Source organism: Garra rufa, chromosome 8 (genome assembly GCF_049309525.1).
Source record: "Garra rufa chromosome 8, GarRuf1.0, whole genome shotgun sequence".
Lineage (NCBI taxonomy): Eukaryota > Metazoa > Chordata > Actinopteri > Cypriniformes > Cyprinidae > Garra > Garra rufa.
The window spans coordinates 881,345-905,158 of NC_133368.1; the positions used below are offsets into that span (position 1 = coordinate 881,345).

General features: G+C 44.9%; 77 non-coding genes across 77 annotated transcripts; all 77 read right to left on the reverse strand.

Annotated features, from left to right (window-relative positions):
* Positions 1–88: 88 nt before the first annotated feature.
* Positions 89–161, reverse strand: trnav-cac (transfer RNA valine (anticodon CAC)). The gene has a single exon. It is a non-coding gene; the product is annotated as a tRNA-Val (tRNA).
* Positions 162–293: 132 nt separating this feature from the next.
* trnav-cac (transfer RNA valine (anticodon CAC)) lies at positions 294–366 on the reverse strand. Its single transcript has one exon. It is a non-coding gene; the product is annotated as a tRNA-Val (tRNA).
* A 124-nt stretch (positions 367–490) lies between these two features.
* On the reverse strand, positions 491–563 carry trnav-uac (transfer RNA valine (anticodon UAC)). The gene has a single exon. It is a non-coding gene; the product is annotated as a tRNA-Val (tRNA).
* An 808-nt stretch (positions 564–1,371) lies between these two features.
* Positions 1,372–1,444, reverse strand: trnav-cac (transfer RNA valine (anticodon CAC)). Its single transcript has one exon. It is a non-coding gene; the product is annotated as a tRNA-Val (tRNA).
* A 124-nt stretch (positions 1,445–1,568) lies between these two features.
* trnav-gac (transfer RNA valine (anticodon GAC)) lies at positions 1,569–1,641 on the reverse strand. The gene has a single exon. It is a non-coding gene; the product is annotated as a tRNA-Val (tRNA).
* Positions 1,642–1,760: 119 nt separating this feature from the next.
* trnav-uac (transfer RNA valine (anticodon UAC)) lies at positions 1,761–1,833 on the reverse strand. The gene has a single exon. It is a non-coding gene; the product is annotated as a tRNA-Val (tRNA).
* Positions 1,834–2,142: 309 nt separating this feature from the next.
* On the reverse strand, positions 2,143–2,215 carry trnav-cac (transfer RNA valine (anticodon CAC)). The gene has a single exon. It is a non-coding gene; the product is annotated as a tRNA-Val (tRNA).
* A 124-nt stretch (positions 2,216–2,339) lies between these two features.
* On the reverse strand, positions 2,340–2,412 carry trnav-uac (transfer RNA valine (anticodon UAC)). Its single transcript has one exon. It is a non-coding gene; the product is annotated as a tRNA-Val (tRNA).
* A 316-nt stretch (positions 2,413–2,728) lies between these two features.
* trnav-uac (transfer RNA valine (anticodon UAC)) lies at positions 2,729–2,801 on the reverse strand. The gene has a single exon. It is a non-coding gene; the product is annotated as a tRNA-Val (tRNA).
* Positions 2,802–2,925: 124 nt separating this feature from the next.
* Positions 2,926–2,998, reverse strand: trnav-aac (transfer RNA valine (anticodon AAC)). Its single transcript has one exon. It is a non-coding gene; the product is annotated as a tRNA-Val (tRNA).
* A 334-nt stretch (positions 2,999–3,332) lies between these two features.
* trnav-cac (transfer RNA valine (anticodon CAC)) lies at positions 3,333–3,405 on the reverse strand. Its single transcript has one exon. It is a non-coding gene; the product is annotated as a tRNA-Val (tRNA).
* A 124-nt stretch (positions 3,406–3,529) lies between these two features.
* trnav-aac (transfer RNA valine (anticodon AAC)) lies at positions 3,530–3,602 on the reverse strand. The gene has a single exon. It is a non-coding gene; the product is annotated as a tRNA-Val (tRNA).
* A 316-nt stretch (positions 3,603–3,918) lies between these two features.
* On the reverse strand, positions 3,919–3,991 carry trnav-uac (transfer RNA valine (anticodon UAC)). The gene has a single exon. It is a non-coding gene; the product is annotated as a tRNA-Val (tRNA).
* A 565-nt stretch (positions 3,992–4,556) lies between these two features.
* Positions 4,557–4,629, reverse strand: trnav-uac (transfer RNA valine (anticodon UAC)). The gene has a single exon. It is a non-coding gene; the product is annotated as a tRNA-Val (tRNA).
* Positions 4,630–4,753: 124 nt separating this feature from the next.
* On the reverse strand, positions 4,754–4,826 carry trnav-aac (transfer RNA valine (anticodon AAC)). The gene has a single exon. It is a non-coding gene; the product is annotated as a tRNA-Val (tRNA).
* A 532-nt stretch (positions 4,827–5,358) lies between these two features.
* Positions 5,359–5,431, reverse strand: trnav-aac (transfer RNA valine (anticodon AAC)). The gene has a single exon. It is a non-coding gene; the product is annotated as a tRNA-Val (tRNA).
* A 127-nt stretch (positions 5,432–5,558) lies between these two features.
* On the reverse strand, positions 5,559–5,631 carry trnav-cac (transfer RNA valine (anticodon CAC)). Its single transcript has one exon. It is a non-coding gene; the product is annotated as a tRNA-Val (tRNA).
* Positions 5,632–5,755: 124 nt separating this feature from the next.
* On the reverse strand, positions 5,756–5,828 carry trnav-aac (transfer RNA valine (anticodon AAC)). The gene has a single exon. It is a non-coding gene; the product is annotated as a tRNA-Val (tRNA).
* A 316-nt stretch (positions 5,829–6,144) lies between these two features.
* Positions 6,145–6,217, reverse strand: trnav-cac (transfer RNA valine (anticodon CAC)). Its single transcript has one exon. It is a non-coding gene; the product is annotated as a tRNA-Val (tRNA).
* Positions 6,218–6,341: 124 nt separating this feature from the next.
* On the reverse strand, positions 6,342–6,414 carry trnav-aac (transfer RNA valine (anticodon AAC)). Its single transcript has one exon. It is a non-coding gene; the product is annotated as a tRNA-Val (tRNA).
* Positions 6,415–7,100: 686 nt separating this feature from the next.
* On the reverse strand, positions 7,101–7,173 carry trnav-aac (transfer RNA valine (anticodon AAC)). Its single transcript has one exon. It is a non-coding gene; the product is annotated as a tRNA-Val (tRNA).
* Positions 7,174–7,301: 128 nt separating this feature from the next.
* trnav-cac (transfer RNA valine (anticodon CAC)) lies at positions 7,302–7,374 on the reverse strand. Its single transcript has one exon. It is a non-coding gene; the product is annotated as a tRNA-Val (tRNA).
* A 124-nt stretch (positions 7,375–7,498) lies between these two features.
* trnav-uac (transfer RNA valine (anticodon UAC)) lies at positions 7,499–7,571 on the reverse strand. The gene has a single exon. It is a non-coding gene; the product is annotated as a tRNA-Val (tRNA).
* A 119-nt stretch (positions 7,572–7,690) lies between these two features.
* Positions 7,691–7,763, reverse strand: trnav-uac (transfer RNA valine (anticodon UAC)). Its single transcript has one exon. It is a non-coding gene; the product is annotated as a tRNA-Val (tRNA).
* A 316-nt stretch (positions 7,764–8,079) lies between these two features.
* Positions 8,080–8,152, reverse strand: trnav-cac (transfer RNA valine (anticodon CAC)). Its single transcript has one exon. It is a non-coding gene; the product is annotated as a tRNA-Val (tRNA).
* Positions 8,153–8,276: 124 nt separating this feature from the next.
* On the reverse strand, positions 8,277–8,347 carry trnal-uaa (transfer RNA leucine (anticodon UAA)). The gene has a single exon. It is a non-coding gene; the product is annotated as a tRNA-Leu (tRNA).
* Positions 8,348–8,474: 127 nt separating this feature from the next.
* trnav-cac (transfer RNA valine (anticodon CAC)) lies at positions 8,475–8,547 on the reverse strand. Its single transcript has one exon. It is a non-coding gene; the product is annotated as a tRNA-Val (tRNA).
* Positions 8,548–8,679: 132 nt separating this feature from the next.
* On the reverse strand, positions 8,680–8,752 carry trnav-cac (transfer RNA valine (anticodon CAC)). Its single transcript has one exon. It is a non-coding gene; the product is annotated as a tRNA-Val (tRNA).
* Positions 8,753–9,076: 324 nt separating this feature from the next.
* Positions 9,077–9,149, reverse strand: trnav-cac (transfer RNA valine (anticodon CAC)). Its single transcript has one exon. It is a non-coding gene; the product is annotated as a tRNA-Val (tRNA).
* A 324-nt stretch (positions 9,150–9,473) lies between these two features.
* Positions 9,474–9,546, reverse strand: trnav-cac (transfer RNA valine (anticodon CAC)). The gene has a single exon. It is a non-coding gene; the product is annotated as a tRNA-Val (tRNA).
* Positions 9,547–9,678: 132 nt separating this feature from the next.
* Positions 9,679–9,751, reverse strand: trnav-cac (transfer RNA valine (anticodon CAC)). Its single transcript has one exon. It is a non-coding gene; the product is annotated as a tRNA-Val (tRNA).
* Positions 9,752–9,875: 124 nt separating this feature from the next.
* Positions 9,876–9,948, reverse strand: trnav-uac (transfer RNA valine (anticodon UAC)). The gene has a single exon. It is a non-coding gene; the product is annotated as a tRNA-Val (tRNA).
* Positions 9,949–10,756: 808 nt separating this feature from the next.
* On the reverse strand, positions 10,757–10,829 carry trnav-cac (transfer RNA valine (anticodon CAC)). Its single transcript has one exon. It is a non-coding gene; the product is annotated as a tRNA-Val (tRNA).
* Positions 10,830–10,953: 124 nt separating this feature from the next.
* Positions 10,954–11,026, reverse strand: trnav-gac (transfer RNA valine (anticodon GAC)). Its single transcript has one exon. It is a non-coding gene; the product is annotated as a tRNA-Val (tRNA).
* A 119-nt stretch (positions 11,027–11,145) lies between these two features.
* Positions 11,146–11,218, reverse strand: trnav-uac (transfer RNA valine (anticodon UAC)). Its single transcript has one exon. It is a non-coding gene; the product is annotated as a tRNA-Val (tRNA).
* Positions 11,219–11,527: 309 nt separating this feature from the next.
* On the reverse strand, positions 11,528–11,600 carry trnav-cac (transfer RNA valine (anticodon CAC)). Its single transcript has one exon. It is a non-coding gene; the product is annotated as a tRNA-Val (tRNA).
* Positions 11,601–11,724: 124 nt separating this feature from the next.
* Positions 11,725–11,797, reverse strand: trnav-uac (transfer RNA valine (anticodon UAC)). Its single transcript has one exon. It is a non-coding gene; the product is annotated as a tRNA-Val (tRNA).
* A 316-nt stretch (positions 11,798–12,113) lies between these two features.
* trnav-uac (transfer RNA valine (anticodon UAC)) lies at positions 12,114–12,186 on the reverse strand. The gene has a single exon. It is a non-coding gene; the product is annotated as a tRNA-Val (tRNA).
* Positions 12,187–12,310: 124 nt separating this feature from the next.
* trnav-aac (transfer RNA valine (anticodon AAC)) lies at positions 12,311–12,383 on the reverse strand. The gene has a single exon. It is a non-coding gene; the product is annotated as a tRNA-Val (tRNA).
* Positions 12,384–12,717: 334 nt separating this feature from the next.
* Positions 12,718–12,790, reverse strand: trnav-cac (transfer RNA valine (anticodon CAC)). Its single transcript has one exon. It is a non-coding gene; the product is annotated as a tRNA-Val (tRNA).
* A 124-nt stretch (positions 12,791–12,914) lies between these two features.
* On the reverse strand, positions 12,915–12,987 carry trnav-aac (transfer RNA valine (anticodon AAC)). Its single transcript has one exon. It is a non-coding gene; the product is annotated as a tRNA-Val (tRNA).
* Positions 12,988–13,303: 316 nt separating this feature from the next.
* trnav-uac (transfer RNA valine (anticodon UAC)) lies at positions 13,304–13,376 on the reverse strand. Its single transcript has one exon. It is a non-coding gene; the product is annotated as a tRNA-Val (tRNA).
* A 565-nt stretch (positions 13,377–13,941) lies between these two features.
* Positions 13,942–14,014, reverse strand: trnav-uac (transfer RNA valine (anticodon UAC)). Its single transcript has one exon. It is a non-coding gene; the product is annotated as a tRNA-Val (tRNA).
* Positions 14,015–14,138: 124 nt separating this feature from the next.
* trnav-aac (transfer RNA valine (anticodon AAC)) lies at positions 14,139–14,211 on the reverse strand. Its single transcript has one exon. It is a non-coding gene; the product is annotated as a tRNA-Val (tRNA).
* A 532-nt stretch (positions 14,212–14,743) lies between these two features.
* On the reverse strand, positions 14,744–14,816 carry trnav-aac (transfer RNA valine (anticodon AAC)). Its single transcript has one exon. It is a non-coding gene; the product is annotated as a tRNA-Val (tRNA).
* Positions 14,817–14,943: 127 nt separating this feature from the next.
* Positions 14,944–15,016, reverse strand: trnav-cac (transfer RNA valine (anticodon CAC)). The gene has a single exon. It is a non-coding gene; the product is annotated as a tRNA-Val (tRNA).
* A 124-nt stretch (positions 15,017–15,140) lies between these two features.
* Positions 15,141–15,213, reverse strand: trnav-uac (transfer RNA valine (anticodon UAC)). The gene has a single exon. It is a non-coding gene; the product is annotated as a tRNA-Val (tRNA).
* Positions 15,214–15,531: 318 nt separating this feature from the next.
* On the reverse strand, positions 15,532–15,604 carry trnav-cac (transfer RNA valine (anticodon CAC)). The gene has a single exon. It is a non-coding gene; the product is annotated as a tRNA-Val (tRNA).
* Positions 15,605–15,728: 124 nt separating this feature from the next.
* trnav-aac (transfer RNA valine (anticodon AAC)) lies at positions 15,729–15,801 on the reverse strand. The gene has a single exon. It is a non-coding gene; the product is annotated as a tRNA-Val (tRNA).
* A 334-nt stretch (positions 15,802–16,135) lies between these two features.
* trnav-cac (transfer RNA valine (anticodon CAC)) lies at positions 16,136–16,208 on the reverse strand. Its single transcript has one exon. It is a non-coding gene; the product is annotated as a tRNA-Val (tRNA).
* Positions 16,209–16,332: 124 nt separating this feature from the next.
* Positions 16,333–16,405, reverse strand: trnav-aac (transfer RNA valine (anticodon AAC)). Its single transcript has one exon. It is a non-coding gene; the product is annotated as a tRNA-Val (tRNA).
* A 127-nt stretch (positions 16,406–16,532) lies between these two features.
* trnav-cac (transfer RNA valine (anticodon CAC)) lies at positions 16,533–16,605 on the reverse strand. The gene has a single exon. It is a non-coding gene; the product is annotated as a tRNA-Val (tRNA).
* A 124-nt stretch (positions 16,606–16,729) lies between these two features.
* On the reverse strand, positions 16,730–16,802 carry trnav-uac (transfer RNA valine (anticodon UAC)). Its single transcript has one exon. It is a non-coding gene; the product is annotated as a tRNA-Val (tRNA).
* Positions 16,803–17,118: 316 nt separating this feature from the next.
* trnav-uac (transfer RNA valine (anticodon UAC)) lies at positions 17,119–17,191 on the reverse strand. The gene has a single exon. It is a non-coding gene; the product is annotated as a tRNA-Val (tRNA).
* A 531-nt stretch (positions 17,192–17,722) lies between these two features.
* trnav-cac (transfer RNA valine (anticodon CAC)) lies at positions 17,723–17,795 on the reverse strand. The gene has a single exon. It is a non-coding gene; the product is annotated as a tRNA-Val (tRNA).
* A 124-nt stretch (positions 17,796–17,919) lies between these two features.
* trnav-aac (transfer RNA valine (anticodon AAC)) lies at positions 17,920–17,992 on the reverse strand. Its single transcript has one exon. It is a non-coding gene; the product is annotated as a tRNA-Val (tRNA).
* Positions 17,993–18,119: 127 nt separating this feature from the next.
* Positions 18,120–18,192, reverse strand: trnav-cac (transfer RNA valine (anticodon CAC)). The gene has a single exon. It is a non-coding gene; the product is annotated as a tRNA-Val (tRNA).
* Positions 18,193–18,316: 124 nt separating this feature from the next.
* trnav-uac (transfer RNA valine (anticodon UAC)) lies at positions 18,317–18,389 on the reverse strand. Its single transcript has one exon. It is a non-coding gene; the product is annotated as a tRNA-Val (tRNA).
* Positions 18,390–18,705: 316 nt separating this feature from the next.
* Positions 18,706–18,778, reverse strand: trnav-uac (transfer RNA valine (anticodon UAC)). Its single transcript has one exon. It is a non-coding gene; the product is annotated as a tRNA-Val (tRNA).
* Positions 18,779–18,902: 124 nt separating this feature from the next.
* Positions 18,903–18,975, reverse strand: trnav-cac (transfer RNA valine (anticodon CAC)). The gene has a single exon. It is a non-coding gene; the product is annotated as a tRNA-Val (tRNA).
* A 334-nt stretch (positions 18,976–19,309) lies between these two features.
* On the reverse strand, positions 19,310–19,382 carry trnav-cac (transfer RNA valine (anticodon CAC)). Its single transcript has one exon. It is a non-coding gene; the product is annotated as a tRNA-Val (tRNA).
* A 124-nt stretch (positions 19,383–19,506) lies between these two features.
* On the reverse strand, positions 19,507–19,579 carry trnav-aac (transfer RNA valine (anticodon AAC)). The gene has a single exon. It is a non-coding gene; the product is annotated as a tRNA-Val (tRNA).
* Positions 19,580–19,706: 127 nt separating this feature from the next.
* On the reverse strand, positions 19,707–19,779 carry trnav-cac (transfer RNA valine (anticodon CAC)). Its single transcript has one exon. It is a non-coding gene; the product is annotated as a tRNA-Val (tRNA).
* Positions 19,780–19,903: 124 nt separating this feature from the next.
* On the reverse strand, positions 19,904–19,976 carry trnav-uac (transfer RNA valine (anticodon UAC)). The gene has a single exon. It is a non-coding gene; the product is annotated as a tRNA-Val (tRNA).
* A 318-nt stretch (positions 19,977–20,294) lies between these two features.
* trnav-cac (transfer RNA valine (anticodon CAC)) lies at positions 20,295–20,367 on the reverse strand. The gene has a single exon. It is a non-coding gene; the product is annotated as a tRNA-Val (tRNA).
* A 124-nt stretch (positions 20,368–20,491) lies between these two features.
* Positions 20,492–20,564, reverse strand: trnav-aac (transfer RNA valine (anticodon AAC)). Its single transcript has one exon. It is a non-coding gene; the product is annotated as a tRNA-Val (tRNA).
* A 334-nt stretch (positions 20,565–20,898) lies between these two features.
* trnav-cac (transfer RNA valine (anticodon CAC)) lies at positions 20,899–20,971 on the reverse strand. Its single transcript has one exon. It is a non-coding gene; the product is annotated as a tRNA-Val (tRNA).
* Positions 20,972–21,095: 124 nt separating this feature from the next.
* On the reverse strand, positions 21,096–21,168 carry trnav-aac (transfer RNA valine (anticodon AAC)). The gene has a single exon. It is a non-coding gene; the product is annotated as a tRNA-Val (tRNA).
* Positions 21,169–21,295: 127 nt separating this feature from the next.
* Positions 21,296–21,368, reverse strand: trnav-cac (transfer RNA valine (anticodon CAC)). Its single transcript has one exon. It is a non-coding gene; the product is annotated as a tRNA-Val (tRNA).
* A 124-nt stretch (positions 21,369–21,492) lies between these two features.
* trnav-uac (transfer RNA valine (anticodon UAC)) lies at positions 21,493–21,565 on the reverse strand. Its single transcript has one exon. It is a non-coding gene; the product is annotated as a tRNA-Val (tRNA).
* A 316-nt stretch (positions 21,566–21,881) lies between these two features.
* trnav-uac (transfer RNA valine (anticodon UAC)) lies at positions 21,882–21,954 on the reverse strand. The gene has a single exon. It is a non-coding gene; the product is annotated as a tRNA-Val (tRNA).
* Positions 21,955–22,485: 531 nt separating this feature from the next.
* Positions 22,486–22,558, reverse strand: trnav-cac (transfer RNA valine (anticodon CAC)). Its single transcript has one exon. It is a non-coding gene; the product is annotated as a tRNA-Val (tRNA).
* Positions 22,559–22,682: 124 nt separating this feature from the next.
* trnav-aac (transfer RNA valine (anticodon AAC)) lies at positions 22,683–22,755 on the reverse strand. Its single transcript has one exon. It is a non-coding gene; the product is annotated as a tRNA-Val (tRNA).
* Positions 22,756–22,882: 127 nt separating this feature from the next.
* trnav-cac (transfer RNA valine (anticodon CAC)) lies at positions 22,883–22,955 on the reverse strand. Its single transcript has one exon. It is a non-coding gene; the product is annotated as a tRNA-Val (tRNA).
* Positions 22,956–23,079: 124 nt separating this feature from the next.
* On the reverse strand, positions 23,080–23,152 carry trnav-uac (transfer RNA valine (anticodon UAC)). The gene has a single exon. It is a non-coding gene; the product is annotated as a tRNA-Val (tRNA).
* A 316-nt stretch (positions 23,153–23,468) lies between these two features.
* On the reverse strand, positions 23,469–23,541 carry trnav-uac (transfer RNA valine (anticodon UAC)). The gene has a single exon. It is a non-coding gene; the product is annotated as a tRNA-Val (tRNA).
* Positions 23,542–23,665: 124 nt separating this feature from the next.
* On the reverse strand, positions 23,666–23,738 carry trnav-cac (transfer RNA valine (anticodon CAC)). Its single transcript has one exon. It is a non-coding gene; the product is annotated as a tRNA-Val (tRNA).
* Positions 23,739–23,814: the final 76 nt, after the last annotated feature.

A 23,814-nucleotide genomic window follows, 5' to 3' on the forward strand; every position in this document is an offset into this window, starting at 1 on the left:
TTGTTATTTTGTTAACGTACATTGCAACAGACCCTGACAAAGAAAGCAATAGATCCCTACTTAAGTAATTCTGGAAAAAGCCAACCGCTGTTTCCACCCAGTTTCGAACTGGGGACCTTTCGCGTGTGAGGCGAACGTGATAACCACTACACTATGGAAACCTGCACAAGGAACAGCCAGCAATCTCCTGGTGATCGCTTGTTATTTTGTTAACGTACATTGCAAACAGACCCTGACCCTGACAAAGAAAGCAATAGATCCCTACTTAAGTAGGTAGGGAAAAAGCCAACCGTTGTTTCCACCCAGTTTCGAACTGGGGACCTTTCGCGTGTGAGGCGAACGTGATAACCACTACACTATGGAAACCTGCACAAAGAACAGCCAGCAATCTCCTCGTGATCGCTTGCTGAAGAGCGGATAAAAGAAGAGATAACTAAATCGGTCCTCTGACGTCGCAATTAGTTCATGTTTTCCCACAAAACAGAAACATTGTTTCTGCTCGGTTTCGAACCGAGGACCTTTCGCGTGTAAGGCGAACGTGATGACCACTACACTACAGAAACTTGATGTGACTCCACAGTTCTTTTAACACCTCTTGGCAGAAGGCCTTTGTAGCGTTAACGAAGAAAGCAACAGATCCCTACTTAAGAAATTTAGGAAAAAGCCAATAGCTGTTTTAGCACAGTTTCGAACTGGTGACCTTTCGCGTGTGAGGCGAAAGTCAAAACCATTACGCTACAGAAACTTGTGCAGAGAAGACAGCCAGCAATCTCCTGGTGATCGCTTGTTATTTTGTTAACGTACATTGCAACAGACCCTGACAAAGAAAGCAATAGATCCCTACTTAAAGGTTGTATCAGCGATTTCTAGCCTAAAACATAAAGTGTCAATTTCAGCTGACCTTTCTTCACGATCCGCTCGCTGCCTGCCCCATAAATTGTCTGTGAAAAAAACGCGTCTCTCTGGTCAGCCTAGGGTCCGAGATATGCCAAAAAAACAATCGCCACTACCAACCTTTCCACACATAAACAAACATTGTTCCAACCAATGAGCGTCAGGGGTTTGGTGTTGTGGACTTTCCTACTGGTGCAGGGATATGAGGGAGGCGGAGCGAAAGTCCACAACACCAAACCCCTGACGCTGATTGGTTGGAACAATGTTTGTTTATGTGTGGAAAGGTTGGTAGTGCCGATTGTTTTTTTGGCATATCTCGGACCCTAGGCTGACCAGAGAGACGCGGTTTTTTCACAGACAATTTATGGGGCAGGCAGCGAGCGGATCGTGATGAAAGGTCAGCTGAAATTGACACTTTGTTTTCAGCCTAGAAATCGCTGATACCACCTTTAAGTAATTCTGGAAAAAGCCAACTGTTGTTTCCACCCAGTTTCGAACTGGGGACCTTTCGCGTGTGAGGCGAACGTGATAACCACTACACTATGGAAACCTGCACAAGGAATAGCCAGCAATCTCCTGGTGATCGCTTGCTGAAGAGCGGATAAAAGAAGAGATAACTAAATCGGTCCTCTGACGTCGCAATTAGTTCATGTTTTCCCACAAAACAGAAACATTGTTTCTGCTCGGTTTCGAACCGAGGACCTTTCGCGTGTCAGGCGAACGTGATGACCACTACACTACAGAAACTTAAGTAATTCTGGAAAAAGCCTCGTGATCGCTTGCTGAAGAGCGGATAAAAGAAGAGATAACTAAATCGGTCCTCTGACGTCGCAATTAGTTCATGTTTTCCCACAAAACAGAAACATTGTTTCTGCTCGGTTTCGAACCGAGGACCTTTCGCGTGTAAGGCGAATGTGATGACCACTACACTACAGAAACTTGATGTGACTCCACAGTTCTTTTAACACCTCTTGGCAGAAGGACTTTGTAGCGTTAACGAAGAAAGCAACAGATCCCTACTTAAGAAATTTAGGAAAAAGCCAATAGCTGTTTTAGCACAGTTTCGAACTGGTGACCTTTCGCGTGTGAGGCGAAAGTCAAAACCATTACGCTACAGAAACTTGTGCAGAGAAGACAGCCAGCAATCTCCTGGTGATCGCTTGTTATTTTGTTAACGTACATTGCAACAGACCCTGACAAAGAAAGCAATAGATCCCTACTTAAGTAATTCTGGAAAAAGCCAACCGTTGTTTCCACCCAGTTTCGAACTGGGGACCTTTCGCGTGTGAGGCGAACGTGATAACCACTACACTATGGAAACCTGCACAAGGAACAGCCAGCAATCTCCTCGTGATCGCTTGCTGAAGAGCGGATAAAAGAAGAGATAACTAAATCGGTCCTCTGACGTCGCAATTAGTTCATGTTTTCCCACAAAACAGAAACATTGTTTCTGCTCGGTTTCGAACCGAGGACCTTTCGCGTGTAAGGCGAACGTGATGACCACTACACTACAGAAACTTGATGTGACTCCACAGTTCTTTTAACACCTCTTGGCAGAAGGCCTTTGTAGCGTTAACGAAGAAAGCAACAGATCCCTACTTAAGAAATTTAGGAAAAAGCCAATAGCTGTTTTAGCACAGTTTCGAACTGGTGACCTTTCGCGTGTGAGGCGAAAGTCAAAACCATTACGCTACAGAAACTTGTGCAGAGAAGACAGCCAGCAATCTCCTGGTGATCGCTTGTTATTTTGTTAACGTACATTGCAAACAGACTCTGACCCTGACAAAGAAAGCAATAGATCCCTACTTAAGTAATTCTGGAAAAAGCCATCTGCTGTTTCCACCCAGTTTCGAACTGGGGACCTTTCGCGTGTAAGGCGAACGTGATAACCACTACACTATGGAAACCTGCACAAGGAACAGCCAGCAATCTCCTCGTGATCGCTTGCTGAAGAGCGGATAAAAGAAGAGATAACTAAATCCCTCCTCTGACGTCGCAATCAGTTCATGTTTTCCCACAATAGAGAAACATTGTTTCCGCTCGGTTTCGAACCGAGGACCTTTCGCGTGTTAGGCGAACGCGATGACCACTACACTACAGAAACTTGTGCAGAGAAGACAGCCAGCAATCTCCTGGTGATCGCTTGTTATTTTGTTAACGTACATTGCAACAGACCCTGACAAAGAAAGCAATAGATCCCTACTTAAGTAATTCTGGAAAAAGCCAACCGTTGTTTCCACCCAGTTTCGAACTGGTGACCTTTCGCGTGTGAGGCGAAAGTCAAAACCATTACGCTACAGAAACTTGTGCAGAGAAGACAGCCAGCAATCTACTGGTGATGGCTTGTTATTTTGTTAACATACATTGCAAACAGATCCTGACCCTGACAAAGAAAGCAATAGATCCCTACTTAAGTAATTCTGGAAAAAGCCAACTGCTGTTTCCACCCAGTTTCGAACTGGGGACCTTTCGCGTGTGAGGCGAACGTGATAACCACTACACTATGGAAACCTGCACAAGGAACAGCCAGCAATCTCCTCGTGATCGCTTGCTGAAGAGCGGATAAAAGAAGAGATAACTAAATCGGTCCTCTGACGTCGCAATTAGTTCATGTTTTCCCACAAAAGAGAAACATTGTTTCTGCTCGGTTTCGAACCGAGGACCTTTCGCGTGTTAGGCGAACGTGATGACCACTACACTACAGAAACTTGATGTGACTCCACAGTTCTTTTAACACCTCTTGGCAGAAGGCCTTTGTAGCATTAACGAAGAAAGCAAAAGATCCCTACTTAAGAAATTTAGGAAAAAGCCAATAGCTGTTTTAGCACAGTTTCGAACTGGTGACCTTTCGCGTGTGAGGCGAAAGTCAAAACCATTACGCTACAGAAACTTGTGCAGAGAAGACAGCCAGCAATCTACTGGTGATCGCTTGTTATTTTGTTAATGTACATTGCAAACAGACCCTGACCCTGACAAAGAAAGCAATAGATCCCTACTTAAGTAATTCTGGAGAAAGCCAACTGCTGTTTCCACCCAGTTTCGAACTGGGGACCTTTCGCGTGTAAGGCGAACGTGATAACCACTACACTATGGAAACCTGCACAAGGAACAGCCAGCAATCTCCTCGTGATCGCTTGCTGAAGAGCAGATAAATACTTAAGAAATTTAGGAAAAAGCCAATAGCTGTTTTAGCACAGTTTCGAACTGGTGACCTTTCGCGTGTGAGGCGAAAGTCAAAACCATTACGCTACAGAAACTTGTGCAGAGAAGACAGCCAGCAATCTCTTGGTGATCGCTTGTTATTTTGTTAACGTACATTGCAACAGACCCTGACAAAGAAAGCAATAGATCCCTACTTAAGTAATTCTGGAAAAAGCCAACTGTTGTTTCCACCCAGTTTCGAACTGGGGACCTTTCGCGTGTAAGGCGTGTGATGTGATGTGACTCCACAGTTCTTTTAACACCTCTTGGCAGAAGGCCTTTGTAGCGTTAACGAAGAAAGCAACAGATCCCTACTTAAGAAATTTAGGAAAAAGCCAATAGCTGTTTTAGCACAGTTTCGAACTGGTGACCTTGTTATTTTGTTAACGTACATTGCAAACAGACCCTGACAAAGAAAGCAATAGATCCCTACTTAAGTAATTCTGGAAAAAGCCAACTGCTGTTTCCACCCAGTTTCGAACTGGGGACCTTTCGCGTGTAAGGCGAACGTGATAACCACTACACTATGGAAACCTGCATAAGGAACAGCCAGCAATCTCCTCGTGATCGCTTGCTGAAGAGCGGATAAAAGAAGAGATAACTAAATCCCTCCTCTGACGTCTCAATTAGTTCATGTTTTCCCACAAAAGAGAAACATTGTTTCTGCTCGGTTTCGAACCGAGGACATTTCGCGTGTTAGGCGAACGTGATGACCACTACACTACAGAAACTTGTGCAGAGAAGACAGCCAGCAATCTCCTGGTGACCGCTTGTTATTTTGTTAACGTACATTGCAACAGACCCTGACAAAGAAAGCAATAGATCCCTACTTAAGTAATTCTGGAAAAAGCCAACCGTTGTTTCCACTCAGTTTCGAACTGGTGACCTTTCGCGTGTGAGGCGAAAGTCAAAACCATTACGCTACAGAAACTTGTGCAGAGAAGACAGCCAGCAATCTACTGGTGATGGCTTGTTATTTTGTTAACATACATTGCAAACAGATCCTGACCCTGACAAAGAAAGCAATAGATCCCTACTTAAGTAATTCTGGAAAAAGCCAACTGCTGTTTCCACCCAGTTTCGAACTGGGGACCTTTCGCGTGTGAGGTCGAACGTGATAACCACTACACTATGGAAACCTGCACAAGGAACAGCCAGCAATCTCCTCGTGATCGCTTGCTGAAGAGCGGATAAAAGAAGAGATAACTAAATCGGTCCTCTGACGTCGCAATTAGTTCATGTTTTCCCACAAAAGAGAAACATTGTTTCTGCTCGGTTTCGAACCGAGGACCTTTCGCGTGTTAGGCGAACGTGATGACCACTACACTACAGAAACTTGTGCAGAGAAGACAGCCAGCAATCTCCTGGTGATCGCTTGTTATTTTGTTAACGTACATTGCAACAGACCCTGACAAAGAAAGCAATAGATCCCTACTTAAGTAATTCTGGAAAAAGCCAACCGTTGTTTCCACCCAGTTTCGAACTGGGGACCTTTCGCGTGTGAGGCGAACGTGATAACCACTACACTATGGAAACCTGCACAAGGAACAGCCAGCAATCTCCTCGTGATCGCTTGCTGAAGAGCGGATAAAAGAAGAGATAACTAAATCCCTCCTCTGACGTCGCAATCAGTACATGTTTTCCCACAAAAGAGAAACATTGTTTCTGCTCGGTTTCGAACCGAGGACCTTTCGCGTGTTAGGCGAATGTGATGACCACTACACTACAGAAACTTGATGTGACTCCACAGTTCTTTTAACACCGCTTGGCAGAAGGCCTTTGTAGCGTTAACGAAGAAAGCAACAGATCCCTACTTAAGAAATTTAGGAAAAAGCCAATAGCTGTTTTAGCACAGTTTCGAACTGGTGACCTTTCGCGTGTGAGGCGAAAGTCAAAACCATTACGCTACAGAAACTTGTGCAGAGAAGACAGCCAGCAATCTACTGGTGATGGCTTGTTATTTTGTTAACATACATTGCAAACAGATCCTGACCCTGACAAAGAAAGCAATAGATCCCTACTTAAGTAATTCTGGAAAAAGCCAACTGCTGTTTCCACCCAGTTTCGAACTGGGGACCTTTCGCGTGTGAGGCGAACGTGATAACCACTACACTATGGAAACCTGCACAAGGAACGGCCAGCAATCTCCTCGTGATCGCTTGCTGAAGAGCGGATAAAAGAAGAGATAACTAAATCCCTCCTCTGACGTCGCAATCAGTTCATGTTTTCCCACAATAGAGAAACATTGTTTCCGCTCGGTTTCGAACCGAGGACCTTTCGCGTGTTAGGCGAACGTGATGACCACTACACTACAGAAACTTGTGCAGAGAAGACAGCCAGCAATCTCCTGGTGATCGCTTGTTATTTTGTTAACGTACATTGCAACAGACCCTGACAAAGAAAGCAATAGATCCTTAAGAGATTGATACTTAAGAAATTTAGAAAAAAGCCAATAGCTGTTTTAGCACAGTTTCGAACTGGTGACCTTTCGCGTGTGATGTGATGTGACTCCACAGTTCTTTTAACACCTCTTGGCAGAAGGCCTTTGTAGCGTTAACGAAGAAAGCAACAGATCCCTACTTAAGAAATTTAGGAAAAAGCCAATAGCTGTTTTAACACAGTTTCGAACTGGTGACCTTTCGCGTGTGAGGCGAAAGTCAAAACCATTACGCTACAGAAACTTGTGCAGAGAAGACAGCCAGCAATCTCTTGGTGATCGCTTGTTATTTTGTTAACGTACATTGCAACAGACCCTGACAAAGAAAGCAATAGATCCCTACTTAAGTAATTCTGGAAAAAGCCAACTGTTGTTTCCACCCAGTTTCGAAATGGGGACCTTTCGCGTGTGAGGCGAACGTGATAACCACTACACTATGGAAACCTGCACAAGGAACAGCCAGCAATCTCCTCGTGATCGCTTGCTGAAGAGCGGATAAAAGAAGAGATAACTAAATCGGTCCTCTGACGTCGCAATTAGTTCATGTTTTCCCACAAAAGAGAAACATTGTTTCTGCTCGGTTTCGAACCGAGGACCTTTCGCGTGTTAGGCGAACGTGATGACCACTACACTACAGAAACTTGTGCAGACAAGACAGCCAGCAATCTCCTGGTGATCGCTTGTTATTTTGTTAACGTACATTGGAAACAGACCCTGACAAAGAAAGCAATAGATCCCTACTTAAGTAATTCTGGAAAAAGCCAACCGTTGTTTCCACCCAGTTTCGAACTGGGGACCTTTCGCGTGTGAGGCGAACGTGATAACCACTACACTATGGAAACCTGCACAAGGAACAGCCAGCAATCTCCTCGTGATCGCTTGCTGAAGATCGGATAAAAGAAGAGATAACTAAATCGGTCCTCTGACGTCGCAATTAGTTCATGTTTTCCCACAAAACAGAAACATTGTTTCTGCTCGGTTTCGAACCGAGGACCTTTCGCGTGTAAGGCGAACGTGATGACCACTACACTACAGAAACTTAAGTAATTCTGGAAAAAGCCTCGTGATCGCTTGCTGAAGAGCGGATAAAAGAAGAGATAACTAAATCGGTCCTCTGACGTCGCAATTAGTTCATGTTTTCCCACAAAACAGAAACATTGTTTCTGCTCGGTTTCGAACCGAGGACCTTTCGCATGTAAGGCGAACGTGATGACCACTACACTACAGAAACTTGATGTGACTCCACAGTTCTTTTAACACCTCTTGGCAGAAGGCCTTTGTAGCGTTAACGAAGAAAGCAACAGATCCCTACTTAAGAAATTTAGGAAAAAGCCAATAGCTGTTTTAGCACAGTTTCGAACTGGTGACCTTTCGCGTGTGAGGCGAAAGTCAAAACCATTACGCTACAGAAACTTGTGCAGAGAAGACAGCCAGCAATCTACTGGTGATCGCTTGTTATTTTGTTAACATACATTGCAAACAGATCCTGACCCTGACAAAGAAAGCAATAGATCCCTACTTAAGTAATTCTGGAGAAAGCCAACTGCTGTTTCCAGCCAGTTTCGAACTGGGGACCTTTCGCGTGTGAGGCGAACGTGATAACCACTACACTATGGAAACCTGCACAAGGAACGGCCAGCAATCTCCTCGTGATCGCTTGCTGAAGAGCGGATAAAAGAAGAGATAACTAAATCCCTCCTCTGACGTCGCAATCAGTTCATGTTTTCCCACAATAGAGAAACATTGTTTCCGCTCGGTTTCGAACCGAGGACCTTTCGCGTTAGGCGAACGTGATGACCACTACACTACAGAAACTTGTGCAGAGAAGACAGCCAGCAATCTCCTGGTGATCGCTTGTTATTTTGTTAACGTACATTGCAACAGACCCTGACAAAGAAAGCAATAGATCCCTACTTAAGTAATTCTGGAAAAAGCCAACCGTTGTTTCCACCCAGTTTCGAACTGGGGACCTTTCGCGTGTGAGGCGAACGTGATAACCACTACACTATGGAAACCTGCACAAGGAACAGCCAGCAATCTCCTGGTGATCGCTTGTTATTTTGTTAACGTACATTGCAAACAGACCCTGACCCTGACAAAGAAAGCAATAGATCCCTACTTAAGTAGGTAGGGAAAAAGCCAACCGTTGTTTCCACCCAGTTTCGAACTGGGGACCTTTCGCGTGTGAGGCGAACGTGATAACCACTACACTATGGAAACCTGCACAAGGAACAGCCAGCAATCTCCTCGTGATCGCTTGCTGAAGAGCGGATAAAAGAAGAGATAACTAAATCCCTCCTCTGACGTCGCAATCAGTTCATGTTTTCCCACAATAGAGAAACATTGTTTCCGCTCGGTTTCGAACCGAGGACCTTTCGCGTGTGAGGCGAAAGTCAAAACCATTACGCTACAGAAACTTGTGCAGAGAAGACAGCCAGCATTCTCCTGGTGATCGCTTGTTATTTTGTTAACGTACATTGCAACAGACCCTGACAAAAAAAGCAATAGATCCCTACTTAAGTAATTCTGGAAAAAGCCAACCGTTGTTTCCACCCAGTTTCGAACTAGGGACCTTTCGCGTGTGAGGCGAACGTGATAACCACTACACTATGGAAACCTGCACAAGGAACAGCCAGCAATCTCCTCGTGATCGCTTGCTGAAGAGCGGATAAAAGAAGAGATAACTAAATCCCTCCTCTGACGTCGCAATCAGTTCATGTTTTCCCACAATAGAGAAACATTGTTTCCGCTCGGTTTCAAACCGAGGACCTTTCGCGTGTTAGGCGAACGTGATGACCACTACACTACAGAAACTTGTGCAGAGAAGACAGCCAGCAATCTCCTGGTGATCGCTTGTTATTTTGTTAACGTACATTGCAACAGACCCTGACAAAGAAAGCAATAGATCCCTACTTAAGTAATTCTGGAAAAAGCCAACCGCTGTTTCCACCCAGTTTCGAACTGGGGACCTTTCGCGTGTGAGGCGAACGTGATAACCACTACACTATGGAAACCTGCACAAGGAACAGCCAGCAATCTCCTGGTGATCGCTTGTTATTTTGTTAACGTACATTGCAAACAGACCCTGACCCTGACAAAGAAAGCAATAGATCCCTACTTAAGTAGGTAGGGAAAAAGCCAACCGTTGTTTCCACCCAGTTTCGAACTGGGGACCTTTCGCGTGTGAGGCGAACGTGATAACCACTACACTATGGAAACCTGCACAAAGAACAGCCAGCAATCTCCTCGTGATCGCTTGCTGAAGAGCGGATAAAAGAAGAGATAACTAAATCGGTCCTCTGACGTCGCAATTAGTTCATGTTTTCCCACAAAACAGAAACATTGTTTCTGCTCGGTTTCGAACCGAGGACCTTTCGCGTGTAAGGCGAACGTGATGACCACTACACTACAGAAACTTGATGTGACTCCACAGTTCTTTTAACACCTCTTGGCAGAAGGCCTTTGTAGCGTTAACGAAGAAAGCAACAGATCCCTACTTAAGAAATTTAGGAAAAAGCCAATAGCTGTTTTAGCACAGTTTCGAACTGGTGACCTTTCGCGTGTGAGGCGAAAGTCAAAACCATTACGCTACAGAAACTTGTGCAGAGAAGACAGCCAGCAATCTCCTGGTGATCGCTTGTTATTTTGTTAACGTACATTGCAACAGACCCTGACAAAGAAAGCAATAGATCCCTACTTAAAGGTTGTATCAGCGATTTCTAGCCTAAAACATAAAGTGTCAATTTCAGCTGACCTTTCTTCACGATCCGCTCGCTGCCTGCCCCATAAATTGTCTGTGAAAAAAACGCGTCTCTCTGGTCAGCCTAGGGTCCGAGATATGCCAAAAAAACAATCGCCACTACCAACCTTTCCACACATAAACAAACATTGTTCCAACCAATGAGCGTCAGGGGTTTGGTGTTGTGGACTTTCCTACTGGTGCAGGGATATGAGGGAGGCGGAGCGAAAGTCCACAACACCAAACCCCTGACGCTGATTGGTTGGAACAATGTTTGTTTATGTGTGGAAAGGTTGGTAGTGCCGATTGTTTTTTTGGCATATCTCGGACCCTAGGCTGACCAGAGAGACGCGGTTTTTTCACAGACAATTTATGGGGCAGGCAGCGAGCGGATCGTGATGAAAGGTCAGCTGAAATTGACACTTTGTTTTCAGCCTAGAAATCGCTGATACCACCTTTAAGTAATTCTGGAAAAAGCCAACTGTTGTTTCCACCCAGTTTCGAACTGGGGACCTTTCGCGTGTGAGGCGAACGTGATAACCACTACACTATGGAAACCTGCACAAGGAATAGCCAGCAATCTCCTGGTGATCGCTTGCTGAAGAGCGGATAAAAGAAGAGATAACTAAATCGGTCCTCTGACGTCGCAATTAGTTCATGTTTTCCCACAAAACAGAAACATTGTTTCTGCTCGGTTTCGAACCGAGGACCTTTCGCGTGTCAGGCGAACGTGATGACCACTACACTACAGAAACTTAAGTAATTCTGGAAAAAGCCTCGTGATCGCTTGCTGAAGAGCGGATAAAAGAAGAGATAACTAAATCGGTCCTCTGACGTCGCAATTAGTTCATGTTTTCCCACAAAACAGAAACATTGTTTCTGCTCGGTTTCGAACCGAGGACCTTTCGCGTGTAAGGCGAATGTGATGACCACTACACTACAGAAACTTGATGTGACTCCACAGTTCTTTTAACACCTCTTGGCAGAAGGACTTTGTAGCGTTAACGAAGAAAGCAACAGATCCCTACTTAAGAAATTTAGGAAAAAGCCAATAGCTGTTTTAGCACAGTTTCGAACTGGTGACCTTTCGCGTGTGAGGCGAAAGTCAAAACCATTACGCTACAGAAACTTGTGCAGAGAAGACAGCCAGCAATCTCCTGGTGATCGCTTGTTATTTTGTTAACGTACATTGCAACAGACCCTGACAAAGAAAGCAATAGATCCCTACTTAAGTAATTCTGGAAAAAGCCAACCGTTGTTTCCACCCAGTTTCGAACTGGGGACCTTTCGCGTGTGAGGCGAACGTGATAACCACTACACTATGGAAACCTGCACAAGGAACAGCCAGCAATCTCCTCGTGATCGCTTGCTGAAGAGCGGATAAAAGAAGAGATAACTAAATCGGTCCTCTGACGTCGCAATTAGTTCATGTTTTCCCACAAAACAGAAACATTGTTTCTGCTCGGTTTCGAACCGAGGACCTTTCGCGTGTAAGGCGAACGTGATGACCACTACACTACAGAAACTTGATGTGACTCCACAGTTCTTTTAACACCTCTTGGCAGAAGGCCTTTGTAGCGTTAACGAAGAAAGCAACAGATCCCTACTTAAGAAATTTAGGAAAAAGCCAATAGCTGTTTTAGCACAGTTTCGAACTGGTGACCTTTCGCGTGTGAGGCGAAAGTCAAAACCATTACGCTACAGAAACTTGTGCAGAGAAGACAGCCAGCAATCTCCTGGTGATCGCTTGTTATTTTGTTAACGTACATTGCAAACAGACTCTGACCCTGACAAAGAAAGCAATAGATCCCTACTTAAGTAATTCTGGAAAAAGCCATCTGCTGTTTCCACCCAGTTTCGAACTGGGGACCTTTCGCGTGTAAGGCGAACGTGATAACCACTACACTATGGAAACCTGCACAAGGAACAGCCAGCAATCTCCTCGTGATCGCTTGCTGAAGAGCGGATAAAAGAAGAGATAACTAAATCCCTCCTCTGACGTCGCAATCAGTTCATGTTTTCCCACAATAGAGAAACATTGTTTCCGCTCGGTTTCGAACCGAGGACCTTTCGCGTGTTAGGCGAACGCGATGACCACTACACTACAGAAACTTGTGCAGAGAAGACAGCCAGCAATCTCCTGGTGATCGCTTGTTATTTTGTTAACGTACATTGCAACAGACCCTGACAAAGAAAGCAATAGATCCCTACTTAAGTAATTCTGGAAAAAGCCAACCGTTGTTTCCACCCAGTTTCGAACTGGTGACCTTTCGCGTGTGAGGCGAAAGTCAAAACCATTACGCTACAGAAACTTGTGCAGAGAAGACAGCCAGCAATCTACTGGTGATGGCTTGTTATTTTGTTAACATACATTGCAAACAGATCCTGACCCTGACAAAGAAAGCAATAGATCCCTACTTAAGTAATTCTGGAAAAAGCCAACTGCTGTTTCCACCCAGTTTCGAACTGGGGACCTTTCGCGTGTGAGGCGAACGTGATAACCACTACACTATGGAAACCTGCACAAGGAACAGCCAGCAATCTCCTCGTGATCGCTTGCTGAAGAGCGGATAAAAGAAGAGATAACTAAATCGGTCCTCTGACGTCGCAATTAGTTCATGTTTTCCCACAAAAGAGAAACATTGTTTCTGCTCGGTTTCGAACCGAGGACCTTTCGCGTGTTAGGCGAACGTGATGACCACTACACTACAGAAACTTGATGTGACTCCACAGTTCTTTTAACACCTCTTGGCAGAAGGCCTTTGTAGCATTAACGAAGAAAGCAAAAGATCCCTACTTAAGAAATTTAGGAAAAAGCCAATAGCTGTTTTAGCACAGTTTCGAACTGGTGACCTTTCGCGTGTGAGGCGAAAGTCAAAACCATTACGCTACAGAAACTTGTGCAGAGAAGACAGCCAGCAATCTACTGGTGATCGCTTGTTATTTTGTTAATGTACATTGCAAACAGACCCTGACCCTGACAAAGAAAGCAATAGATCCCTACTTAAGTAATTCTGGAGAAAGCCAACTGCTGTTTCCACCCAGTTTCGAACTGGGGACCTTTCGCGTGTAAGGCGAACGTGATAACCACTACACTATGGAAACCTGCACAAGGAACAGCCAGCAATCTCCTCGTGATCGCTTGCTGAAGAGCAGATAAATACTTAAGAAATTTAGGAAAAAGCCAATAGCTGTTTTAGCACAGTTTCGAACTGGTGACCTTTCGCGTGTGAGGCGAAAGTCAAAACCATTACGCTACAGAAACTTGTGCAGAGAAGACAGCCAGCAATCTCTTGGTGATCGCTTGTTATTTTGTTAACGTACATTGCAACAGACCCTGACAAAGAAAGCAATAGATCCCTACTTAAGTAATTCTGGAAAAAGCCAACTGTTGTTTCCACCCAGTTTCGAACTGGGGACCTTTCGCGTGTAAGGCGTGTGATGTGATGTGACTCCACAGTTCTTTTAACACCTCTTGGCAGAAGGCCTTTGTAGCGTTAACGAAGAAAGCAACAGATCCCTACTTAAGAAATTTAGGAAAAAGCCAATAGCTGTTTTAGCACAGTTTCGAACTGGTGACCTTGTTATTTTGTTAACGTACATTGCAAACAGACCCTGACAAAGAAAGCAATAGATCCCTACTTAAGTAATTCTGGAAAAAGCCAACTGCTGTTTCCACCCAGTTTCGAACTGGGGACCTTTCGCGTGTAAGGCGAACGTGATAACCACTACACTATGGAAACCTGCATAAGGAACAGCCAGCAATCTCCTCGTGATCGCTTGCTGAAGAGCGGATAAAAGAAGAGATAACTAAATCCCTCCTCTGACGTCTCAATTAGTTCATGTTTTCCCACAAAAGAGAAACATTGTTTCTGCTCGGTTTCGAACCGAGGACATTTCGCGTGTTAGGCGAACGTGATGACCACTACACTACAGAAACTTGTGCAGAGAAGACAGCCAGCAATCTCCTGGTGACCGCTTGTTATTTTGTTAACGTACATTGCAACAGACCCTGACAAAGAAAGCAATAGATCCCTACTTAAGTAATTCTGGAAAAAGCCAACCGTTGTTTCCACTCAGTTTCGAACTGGTGACCTTTCGCGTGTGAGGCGAAAGTCAAAACCATTACGCTACAGAAACTTGTGCAGAGAAGACAGCCAGCAATCTACTGGTGATGGCTTGTTATTTTGTTAACATACATTGCAAACAGATCCTGACCCTGACAAAGAAAGCAATAGATCCCTACTTAAGTAATTCTGGAAAAAGCCAACTGCTGTTTCCACCCAGTTTCGAACTGGGGACCTTTCGCGTGTGAGGTCGAACGTGATAACCACTACACTATGGAAACCTGCACAAGGAACAGCCAGCAATCTCCTCGTGATCGCTTGCTGAAGAGCGGATAAAAGAAGAGATAACTAAATCGGTCCTCTGACGTCGCAATTAGTTCATGTTTTCCCACAAAAGAGAAACATTGTTTCTGCTCGGTTTCGAACCGAGGACCTTTCGCGTGTTAGGCGAACGTGATGACCACTACACTACAGAAACTTGTGCAGAGAAGACAGCCAGCAATCTCCTGGTGATCGCTTGTTATTTTGTTAACGTACATTGCAACAGACCCTGACAAAGAAAGCAATAGATCCCTACTTAAGTAATTCTGGAAAAAGCCAACCGTTGTTTCCACCCAGTTTCGAACTGGGGACCTTTCGCGTGTGAGGCGAACGTGATAACCACTACACTATGGAAACCTGCACAAGGAACAGCCAGCAATCTCCTCGTGATCGCTTGCTGAAGAGCGGATAAAAGAAGAGATAACTAAATCGGTCCTCTGACGTCGCAATTAGTTCATGTTTTCCCACAAAACAGAAACATTGTTTCTGCTCGGTTTCGAACCGAGGACCTTTCGCGTGTAAGGCGAACGTGATGACCACTACACTACAGAAACTTGATGTGACTTCACAGTGTTCTTTTAACACCTCTTGGCAGAAGGCCTTTGTAGCGTTAACGAAGAAAGCAACAGATCCCTACTTAAGAAATTTAGGAAAAAGCCAATAGCTGTTTTAGCACAGTTTCGAACTGGTGACCTTTCGCGTGTGAGGCGAAAGTCAAAACCATTACGCTACAGAAACTTGTGCAGAGAAGACAGCCAGCATTCTCCTGGTGATCGCTTGTTATTTTGTTAACGTACATTGCAAACAGATCCTGACCCTGACAAAGAAAGCAATAGATCCCTACTTAAGTAATTCTGGAAAAAGCCAACTGCTGTTTCCACCCAGTTTCGAACTGGGGACCTTTCGCGTGTGAGGCGAACGTGATAACCACTACACTATGGAAACCTGCACAAGGAACAGCCAGCAATCTCCTCGTGATCGCTTGCTGAAGAGCGGATAAAAGAAGAGATAACTAAATCCCTCCTCTGACGTCGCAATCAGTTCATGTTTTCCCACAATAGAGAAACATTGTTTCCGCTCGGTTTCGAACCGAGGACCTTTCGCGTGTTAGGCGAACGTGATGACCACTACACTACAGAAACTTGTGCAGAGAAGACAGCCAGCAATCTCCTGGTGATCGCTTGTTATTTTGTTAACGTACATTGCAACAGACCCTGACAAAGAAAGCAATAGATCCCTACTTAAGTATTTCTTGAAAAAGCCAACCGTTGTTTCCACCCAGTTTCGAACTGGTGACCTTTCGCGTGTGAGGCGAAAGTCAAAACCATTACGCTACAGAAACTTGTGCAGAGAAGACAGCCAGCAATCTACTGGTGATGGCTTGTTATTTTGTTAACATACATTGCAAACAGATCCTGACCCTGACAAAGAAAGCAATAGATCCCTACTTAAGTAATTCTGGAAAAAGCCAACCGTTGTTTCCACCCAGTTTCGAACTGGGGACCTTTCGCGTGTGAGGCGAACGTGATAACCACTACACTATGGAAACCTGCACAAGGAACAGCCAGCAATCTCCTCGTGATCGCTTGCTGAAGAGCGGATAAAAGAAGAGATAACTAAATCGGTCCTCTGACGTCGCTATTAGTTCATGTTTTCCCACAAAAGAGAAACATTGTTTCTGCTCGGTTTCGAACCGAGGACCTTTCGCGTGTTAGGCGAACGTGATGACCACTACACTACAGAAACTTGTGCAGAGAAGACAGCCAGCAATCTCCTGGTGATCGCTTGTTATTTTGTTAACGTACATTGCAACAGACCCTGACAAAGAAAGCAATAGATCCCTACTTAAGTAATTCTGGAAAAAGCCAACCGTTGTTTCCACCCAGTTTCGAACTGGGGACCTTTCGCGTGTGAGGCGAACGTGATAACCACTACACTATGGAAACCTGCACAAGGAACAGCCAGCAATCTCCTCGTGATCGCTTGCTGAAGAGCGGATAAAAGAAGAGATAACTAAATCGGTCCTCTGACGTCGCAATTAGTTCATGTTTTCCCACAAAACAGAAACATTGTTTCTGCTCGGTTTCGAACCGAGGACCTTTCGCGTGTAAGGCGAACGTGATGACCACTACACTACAGAAACTTGATGTGACACCACAGTTCTTTTAACACCACTTGGCAGAAGGCCTTTGTAGCGTTAACGAAGAAAGCAACAGATCCCTACTTAAGAAATTTAGGAAAAATCCAATAGCTGTTTTAGCACAGTTTCGAACTGGTGACCTTTCGCGTGTGAGGCGAAAGTCAAAACCATTACGCTACAGAAACTTGTGCAGAGAAGACAGCCAGCATTCTCCTGGTGATCGCTTGTTATTTTGTTAACGTACATTGCAAACAGACCCTGACCCTGACAAAGAAAGCAATAGATCCCTACTTAAGTAATTCTGGAAAAAGCCATCTGCTGTTTCCACCCAGTTTCGAACTGGGGACCTTTCGCGTGTAAGGCGAACGTGATAACCACTACACTATGGAAACCTGCACAAGGAACAGCCAGCAATCTCCTCGTGATCGCTTGCTGAAGAGCGGATAAAAGAAGAGATAACTAAATCCCTCCTCTGACGTCGCAATCAGTTCATGTTTTCCCACAATAGAGAAACATTGTTTCCGCTCGGTTTCGAACCGAGGACCTTTCGTGTGTTAGGCGAACGTGATGACCACTACACTACAGAAACTTGTGCAGAGAAGACAGCCAGCAATCTCCTGGTGATCGCTTGTTATTTTGTTAACGTACATTGCAACAGACCCTGACAAAGAAAGCAATAGATCCCTACTTAAGTATTTCTTGAAAAAGCCAACCGTTGTTTCCACCCAGTTTCGAACTGGTGACCTTTCGCGTGTGAGGCGAAAGTCAAAACCATTACGCTACAGAAACTTGTGCAGAGAAGACAGCCAGCAATCTACTGGTGATGGCTTGTTATTTTGTTAACATACATTGCAAACAGATCCTGACCCTGACAAAGAAAGCAATAGATCCCTACTTAAGTAATTCTGGAAAAAGCCAACCGTTGTTTCCACCCAGTTTCGAACTGGGGACCTTTCGCGTGTGAGGCGAACGTGATAACCACTACACTATGGAAACCTGCACAAGGAACAGCCAGCAATCTCCTCGTGATCGCTTGCTGAAGAGCGGATAAAAGAAGAGATAACTAAATCGGTCCTCTGACGTCGCTATTAGTTCATGTTTTCCCACAAAAGAGAAACATTGTTTCTGCTCGGTTTCGAACCGAGGACCTTTCGCGTGTTAGGCGAACGTGATGACCACTACACTACAGAAACTTGTGCAGAGAAGACAGCCAGCAATCTCCTGGTGATCGCTTGTTATTTTGTTAACGTACATTGCAACAGACCCTGACAAAGAAAGCAATAGATCCCTACTTAAGTAATTCTGGAAAAAGCCAACCGTTGTTTCCACCCAGTTTCGAACTGGGGACCTTTCGCGTGTGAGGCGAACGTGATAACCACTACACTATGGAAACCTGCACAAGGAACAGCCAGCAATCTCCTCGTGATCGCTTGCTGAAGAGCGGATAAAAGAAGAGATAACTAAATCGGTCCTCTGACGTCGCAATTAGTTCATGTTTTCCCACAAAACAGAAACATTGTTTCTGCTCGGTTTCGAACCGAGGACCTTTCGCGTGTAAGGCGAACGTGATGACCACTACACTACAGAAACTTGATGTGACACCACAGTTCTTTTAACACCACTTGGCAGAAGGCCTTTGTAGCGTTAACGAAGAAAGCAACAGATCCCTACTTAAGAAATTTAGGAAAAATCCAATAGCTGTTTTAGCACAGTTTCGAACTGGTGACCTTTCGCGTGTGAGGCGAAAGTCAAAACCATTACGCTACAGAAACTTGTGCAGAGAAGACAGCCAGCATTCTCCTGGTGATCGCTTGTTATTTTGTTAACGTACATTGCAAACAGACCCTGACCCTGACAAAGAAAGCAATAGATCCCTACTTAAGTAATTCTGGAAAAAGCCATCTGCTGTTTCCACCCAGTTTCGAACTGGGGACCTTTCGCGTGTAAGGCGAACGTGATAACCACTACACTATGGAAACCTGCACAAGGAACAGCCAGCAATCTCCTCGTGATCGCTTGCTGAAGAGCGGATAAAAGAAGAGATAACTAAATCCCTCCTCTGACGTCGCAATCAGTTCATGTTTTCCCACAAAAGAGAAACATTGTTTCTGCTCGGTTTCGAACCGAGGACCTTTCGCGTGTGAGGCGAACGTGATGACCACTACACTACAGAAACTTGTGCAGAGAAGACAGCCAGCAATCTCCTGGTGATCGCTTGTTATTTTCTTAACGTACATTGCAACAGACCCTGACAAAGAAAGCAATAGATCCCTACTTAAGTATTTCTTGAAAAAGCCAACCGTTGTTTCCACCCAGTTTCGAACTGGTGACCTTTCGCGTGTGAGGCGAAAGTCAAAACCATTACGCTACAGAAACTTGTGCAGAGAAGACAGCCAGCAATCTACTGGTGATGGCTTGTTATTTTGTTAACATACATTGCAAACAGATCCTGACCCTGACAAAGAAAGCAATAGATCCCTACTTAAGTAATTCTGGAAAAAGCCAACTGCTGTTTCCACCCAGTTTCGAACTGGGGACCTTTCGCGTGTGAGGCGAACGTGATAACCACTACACTATGGAAACCTGCACAAGGAACAGCCAGCAATCTCCTCGTGATCGCTTGCTGAAGAGCGGATAAAAGAAGAGATAACTAAATCGGTCCTCTGACGTCGCAATTAGTTCATGTTTTCCCACAAAAGAGAAACATTGTTTCTGCTCGGTTTCGAACCGAGGACCTTTCGCGTGTTAGGCGAACGTGATGACCACTACACTACAGAAACTTGTGCAGAGAAGACAGCCAGCAATCTCCTGGTGATCGCTTGTTATTTTGTTAACGTACATTGCAACAGACCCTGACAAAGAAAGCAATAGATCCCTACTTAAGTAATTCTGGAAAAAGCCAACCGTTGTTTCCACCCAGTTTCGAACTGGGGACCTTTCGCGTGTGAGGCGAACGTGATAACCACTACACTATGGAAACCTGCACAAGGAACAGCCAGCAATCTCCTCGTGATCGCTTGCTGAAGAGCGGATAAAAGAAGAGATAACTAAATCGGTCCTCTGACGTCGCAATTAGTTCATGTTTTCCCACAAAACAGAAACATTGTTTCTGCTCGGTTTCGAACCGAGGACCTTTCGCGTGTAAGGCGAACGTGATGACCACTACACTACAGAAACTTGATGTGACTTCACAGTGTTCTTTTAACACCTCTTGGCAGAAGGCCTTTGTAGCGTTAACGAAGAAAGCAACAGATCCCTACTTAAGAAATTTAGGAAAAAGCCAATAGCTGTTTTAGCACAGTTTCGAACTGGTGACCTTTCGCGTGTGAGGCGAAAGTCAAAACCATTACGCTACAGAAACTTGTGCAGAGAAGACAGCCAGCATTCTCCTGGTGATCGCTTGTTATTTTGTTAACGTACATTGCAAACAGATCCTGACCCTGACAAAGAAAGCAATAGATCCCTACTTAAGTAATTCTGGAAAAAGCCAACTGCTGTTTCCACCCAGTTTCGAACTGGGGACCTTTCGCGTGTGAGGCGAACGTGATAACCACTACACTATGGAAACCTGCACAAGGAACAGCCAGCAATCTCCTCGTGATCGCTTGCTGAAGAGCGGATAAAAGAAGAGATAACTAAATCCCTCCTCTGACGTCGCAATCAGTTCATGTTTTCCCACAATAGAGAAACATTGTTTCCGCTCGGTTTCGAACCGAGGACCTTTCGCGTGTTAGGCGAACGTGATGACCACTACACTACAGAAACTTGTGCAGAGAAGACAGCCAGCAATCTCCTGGTGATCGCTTGTTATTTTGTTAACGTACATTGCAACAGACCCTGACAAAGAAAGCAATAGATCCCTACTTAAGTATTTCTTGAAAAAGCCAACCGTTGTTTCCACCCAGTTTCGAACTGGTGACCTTTCGCGTGTGAGGCGAAAGTCAAAACCATTACGCTACAGAAACTTGTGCAGAGAAGACAGCCAGCAATCTACTGGTGATGGCTTGTTATTTTGTTAACATACATTGCAAACAGATCCTGACCCTGACAAAGAAAGCAATAGATCCCTACTTAAGTAATTCTGGAAAAAGCCAACCGTTGTTTCCACCCAGTTTCGAACTGGGGACCTTTCGCGTGTGAGGCGAACGTGATAACCACTACACTATGGAAACCTGCACAAGGAACAGCCAGCAATCTCCTCGTGATCGCTTGCTGAAGAGCGGATAAAAGAAGAGATAACTAAATCGGTCCTCTGACGTCGCTATTAGTTCATGTTTTCCCACAAAAGAGAAACATTGTTTCTGCTCGGTTTCGAACCGAGGACCTTTCGCGTGTTAGGCGAACGTGATGACCACTACACTACAGAAACTTGTGCAGAGAAGACAGCCAGCAATCTCCTGGTGATCGCTTGTTATTTTGTTAACGTACATTGCAACAGACCCTGACAAAGAAAGCAATAGATCCCTACTTAAGTAATTCTGGAAAAAGCCAACCGTTGTTTCCACCCAGTTTCGAACTGGGGACCTTTCGCGTGTGAGGCGAACGTGATAACCACTACACTATGGAAACCTGCACAAGGAACAGCCAGCAATCTCCTCGTGATCGCTTGCTGAAGAGCGGATAAAAGAAGAGATAACTAAATCGGTCCTCTGACGTCGCAATTAGTTCATGTTTTCCCACAAAACAGAAACATTGTTTCTGCTCGGTTTCGAACCGAGGACCTTTCGCGTGTAAGGCGAACGTGATGACCACTACACTACAGAAACTTGATGTGACACCACAGTTCTTTTAACACCACTTGGCAGAAGGCCTTTGTAGCGTTAACGAAGAAAGCAACAGATCCCTACTTAAGAAATTTAGGAAAAATCCAATAGCTGTTTTAGCACAGTTTCGAACTGGTGACCTTTCGCGTGTGAGGCGAAAGTCAAAACCATTACGCTACAGAAACTTGTGCAGAGAAGACAGCCAGCATTCTCCTGGTGATCGCTTGTTATTTTGTTAACGTACATTGCAAACAGACCCTGACCCTGACAAAGAAAGCAATAGATCCCTACTTAAGTAATTCTGGAAAAAGCCATCTGCTGTTTCCACCCAGTTTCGAACTGGGGACCTTTCGCGTGTAAGGCGAACGTGATAACCACTACACTATGGAAACCTGCACAAGGAACAGCCAGCAATCTCCTCGTGATCGCTTGCTGAAGAGCGGATAAAAGAAGAGATAACTAAATCCCTCCTCTGACGTCGCAATCAGTTCATGTTTTCCCACAATAGAGAAACATTGTTTCCGCTCGGTTTCGAACCGAGGACCTTTCGTGTGTTAGGCGAACGTGATGACCACTACACTACAGAAACTTGTGCAGAGAAGACAGCCAGCAATCTCCTGGTGATCGCTTGTTATTTTGTTAACGTACATTGCAACAGACCCTGACAAAGAAAGCAATAGATCCCTACTTAAGTATTTCTTGAAAAAGCCAACCGTTGTTTCCACCCAGTTTCGAACTGGTGACCTTTCGCGTGTGAGGCGAAAGTCAAAACCATTACGCTACAGAAACTTGTGCAGAGAAGACAGCCAGCAATCTACTGGTGATGGCTTGTTATTTTGTTAACATACATTGCAAACAGATCCTGACCCTGACAAAGAAAGCAATAGATCCCTACTTAAGTAATTCTGGAAAAAGCCAACCGTTGTTTCCACCCAGTTTCGAACTGGGGACCTTTCGCGTGTGAGGCGAACGTGATAACCACTACACTATGGAAACCTGCACAAGGAACAGCCAGCAATCTCCTCGTGATCGCTTGCTGAAGAGCGGATAAAAGAAGAGATAACTAAATCGGTCCTCTGACGTCGCTATTAGTTCATGTTTTCCCACAAAAGAGAAACATTGTTTCTGCTCGGTTTCGAACCGAGGACCTTTCGCGTGTTAGGCGAACGTGATGACCACTACACTACAGAAACTTGTGCAGAGAAGACAGCCAGCAATCTCCTGGTGATCGCTTGTTATTTTGTTAACGTACATTGCAACAGACCCTGACAAAGAAAGCAATAGATCCCTACTTAAGTAATTCTGGAAAAAGCCAACCGTTGTTTCCACCCAGTTTCGAACTGGGGACCTTTCGCGTGTGAGGCGAACGTGATAACCACTACACTATGGAAACCTGCACAAGGAACAGCCAGCAATCTCCTCGTGATCGCTTGCTGAAGAGCGGATAAAAGAAGAGATAACTAAATCGGTCCTCTGACGTCGCAATTAGTTCATGTTTTCCCACAAAACAGAAACATTGTTTCTGCTCGGTTTCGAACCGAGGACCTTTCGCGTGTAAGGCGAACGTGATGACCACTACACTACAGAAACTTGATGTGACACCACAGTTCTTTTAACACCACTTGGCAGAAGGCCTTTGTAGCGTTAACGAAGAAAGCAACAGATCCCTACTTAAGAAATTTAGGAAAAATCCAATAGCTGTTTTAGCACAGTTTCGAACTGGTGACCTTTCGCGTGTGAGGCGAAAGTCAAAACCATTACGCTACAGAAACTTGTGCAGAGAAGACAGCCAGCATTCTCCTGGTGATCGCTTGTTATTTTGTTAACGTACATTGCAAACAGACCCTGACCCTGACAAAGAAAGCAATAGATCCCTACTTAAGTAATTCTGGAAAAAGCCATCTGCTGTTTCCACCCAGTTTCGAACTGGGGACCTTTCGCGTGTAAGGCGAACGTGATAACCACTACACTATGGAAACCTGCACAAGGAACAGCCAGCAATCTCCTCGTGATCGCTTGCTGAAGAGCGGATAAAAGAAGAGATAACTAAATCCCTCCTCTGACGTCGCAATCAGTTCATGTTTTCCCACAAAAGAGAAACATTGTTTCTGCTCGGTTTCGAACCGAGGACCTTTCGCGTGTGAGGCGAACGTGATGACCACTACACTACAGAAACTTGTGCAGAGAAGACAGCCAGCAATCTCCTGGTGATCGCTTGTTATTTTCTTAACGTACATTGCAACAGACCCTGA